We start from the raw sequence: 3,754 nt of genomic DNA on the forward strand, positions 1-3,754 counted from the left end.
GTCTCGTTGACGGCTTGTGAGGGTCCATTGAATTGCAGGTACCTCTCCAACGTCGCATAGAGAGTCGAATTAAGTGTCGTCGTACGACCGCCAGGGTTCGTCGTGCTTCCGCCCAGTCCGCGGCTTTACCAGTTCGCCTGGCACGTCGTTCAGCACGACGTCGAACTGCTGGCAACTTCTCATAATCTGCGTCGATCCCAAGGTATTTGGCGGGGAGTTTCACCATTTTCGTGCTGGATGTCAATGATGATGTTATGCGGGCAGTGATGCCTGTATCTCCTGCACCATTTTTATATGCTGACTCTGTTTCGTTTCTGAAACGACTCCAGTCTGTATATGGAATTGTCCGGTTGTGCCTTCTTCCTCCAAAGCCGTCGAGGGAGACGAGTAGAGGCAGGTGGTCGCTGCCCCTGGTGTCAAGATCTGTCATCCATCGGACGGGAAGACGGAAGTCCTCAGAAACCGCAGTGATATCAATGGCGCTCCTGAGCTCTCCCCGAAGAAAAGTGTATGTTCCATCATTAAGGACCCCCATGTTCCAATAGCTGAAAATGTCTTCTAGGAGTCTTCCTCTCGTATCAAGTTTATCTCCGCCCCACAGCGGGTTGTGTGCGTTGACATCGCCACAAAGAAGAAAAGGTCCATCAATTTCCTGCAGCACGGCCTGAATTTCCTCGCCAGAGAAATGCACTCTTGGCGGAATGTAGATCGCGATGATTGTGAAGGATATGTTTTTGTACTGAAGCTTGAGACACACGTATTCGGCTGTAGTGTGAAGGGAGACTTCTTTCCTGGCAACTGAAATGTCTGTGCGCACACACACGGTGATACGACTTTTTTCCCGATCAGGAACGGAATGATCGCACTCGTATCCGGAGATGCGGAGCGTTGAAGATGCATTTGATTCGATAAAGATTGCAATGGGCGTTTCATACTTTCGTACAAAGTCCCGTATATCAGGCAGTTTGTTTCGTAGGCCGCGCACGTTCCACTGGAGCACAGTGCATTCGCGGTATATTTGATGCATAAAAAGTTCTTCTACAGAGTCTAGACGTCGTTCACTAGCGTGCTCTTGAAGTACGATACCTGTGGTGCTCGTTGCGTGTGCTGTAGGTAACTCATTTGTGGAAGTTTGATGCCTAGCAAGCTCCATCGCAGAGCCATTGCTGAACCAGTGTGATTATTTGGAGAATCGCTCGCACCACAGGAGAGTCAAACGGCTTCAGAAGTTCCGTGACCACTGGCATTACAGTTCGTGCAAGGGTTCCCAGTGAGGATATCAGGCTGGGCTGTTCGTTGCCGGTCGCGCTTCGGGAGGTTTTACGGTTGTTGGCTGTGATTGTGCTTGAGCAGAGGCAGTGCGGAGCGCATGACTGTATGAATTCTGCTGTGCTGTGCGCTGCGATAAATGTTGGGATGTGCCTTGCTCTCTAATGCTATTTGGAGGCTCCACGCGCTGTTCTCTCGATGCACCTTGTTCCCGAGAGACTGATTCAGGGTTTGATGATGCACGCCGTGCAGGGTGCGAACTCCGTGTTTCACTCTGGGATGCGTTGCTCTGCTCGGGGGGGAGGTCCTGCGTCTCATCATAAAGGTCACTGAAACGGTTCTGAAGAACGATCAAGTTGTCGTGTTCGATGTTGCGCTGGCCGCGGCTTCGGACGGCAGCTCGGGCAGTTTTGAAGTCTACTTTGTTAATTGTTTTGTACTTGTTTACGGCTCGTTCTTGTTGCCAGATCACACAGTCTTTCGAGATTGCCTCATGTGCGCCCTTGCAGTTCACGCACTTGGCCCTTTCGGCTTCGCATCTTTCGCTCGCGTGGGAGCCAGAGCATCTGGTGCACACCTCGGGGCGAGTGCAAACTGCCTTGACGTGTCCAAACTTGCCACACTTCCTGCACTGCGCTGGTCGATCAACGTATAGTTCGACCTTATGTCGTACTCTGCCCAGAAATACGTGTTCCGGTAGGGTCGCAGAAGCGAAAGTGACGCGAACCGTTTCCGTGTTAGCAAAACGACGCACCTGCGTGATTTTCGTCATGTTCGCGCTTAGGTTCCGAAGCAACACTTTCTCCGAGATGCTTGCGTCAACGTCCCGAATAATGCCCACAGCAGTGTTCGGATTCCGAGGCTCGTATGCCCGCACTGCAATGCCGACGAGCTTCCTGATTCGCAGCAAGGACGCTGTGGATTCTTGATTTCGTGTGTCCACCGCGAGTATGTTCAATCTCTTGTTGCAGCGAATTTCACCAACTTCGGTAGGGGCGTGACTATTTAGAGCCTCCGTGAGCTTCAGGCCGTTGAGCTTGTTCAGAAGTATCGTCGGGTCTTGCGGTGCGAAGATGACCGTCAGACCGAGTGAAACGATGGCTTTCTTTCTGCTTTCCTCATCACTGGCGCTCTCGATCTTGCGCTTCCGTTTGCGTCCTGTCTTCACAGGAATGAAGTCCTCGTCATCCTGGTCCTCTGGGCCTGATGTAGTCATGTCAGAGTCAGAAGTGTCGTTGGAAGTTGAGTTGTCATGATTTCCTTTGCTGCCGTCCACGAGCTTGCCACTTGTCCCTGCTTCCGCAGGTTGTTGACCGTTGTCGAGATGACCGGCTGCCGTTGTGTTCGCACTGGTGTCGTTTTCCGCAATCACAATTGGGGGCGTAGCCATGGCGACGGCAGCCCGAAATTGCGACGCCGGTGAGAGCATGAGTGTGGGAGGCCGGAGGATACCCTCCGTCCTCCCTGGGGCTGATCGTGGGAGCAGTCGCTGTTCCGTTGGTCGTCTTGTGGTGTCGGCGAGGGATGTCTACTTCCCAGGCTTGTGTTTGCGAGCAGTTGATCTGGGCGAACAACGACGGTCAGGGAGCCACCCGAAAAATTATCAAGAGAGCGGCGGTCCGAAGGCGGGATGCCGTGAAAGGCGATCTCGATCCGAACTAGCGCAAAGCTTGCCGGCGATGTCTCCCCGTTCTCTATCAAACACTGGTTGAGTATATATAGGGAGTATTCACTAGACGCCATATTTGTGGGTGCTGTTTAGAGCGCATGTTCAGAACGAGCTCACATAAATAGACTGCTAAGACCGGCACTTTTGATGGTGCTGAATACACGTTGCCAAAAAACTGTAGAAGCTCGCCATCAGCACGCGCTCAGCATTCGCGCACACAGCTATAGCCGCCAGTGAATACTCCCCATACCTTTCTAAGAAAATAAGTAATCGTGATGTATCCCATTCCTTTAATGAATACGTTTTCTCACTCACTCCCGGCCCCAGGGACAAGAGAACCTCTTACGAGCCCAGTCACTCGTTTTGAGGTTAGTCTCTCACCGGCGTCCTACTAACCCTAACCGAGTGGACTTTGACCTCGATAGGCGCAGCCTGCGGAGACACAATTTCAAACACCGCTGGCGGCTAAAATATCCTCTCTTTCCGCTGGTTTATTATTACTTTTATTTTGCGTTTTATGGTGTTTGTGTTGTTTCGTAAACATTGAGAAAGCATTCATAGAATAGCCGGCCATGCCTTCACGGCGGCCAACATCTCCATTTTTTTTTGTCATTTAACGAAGAAAGAAAGGAAAGAAGAAGCATTTGACCACATTAAAATTTTTATTTTATTATTATTTTTTTTTAGGGCCCGGGGGGACGCGCGCGACAGAACGAATGCGACTGGAATGTTTGTCTTATTTTACGATGAGTTTTGACGGCGCCGCCCGTTCAGCCGTGTATCAAGACCTTCATATTAGGGGGGGGGGGGGGGGGG

This window comes from Ixodes scapularis, unplaced genomic scaffold, assembly GCF_016920785.2.
Source record: "Ixodes scapularis isolate PalLabHiFi unplaced genomic scaffold, ASM1692078v2 PGA_scaffold1__304_contigs__length_218370807, whole genome shotgun sequence".
Classification (NCBI taxonomy): domain Eukaryota; kingdom Metazoa; phylum Arthropoda; class Arachnida; order Ixodida; family Ixodidae; genus Ixodes; species Ixodes scapularis.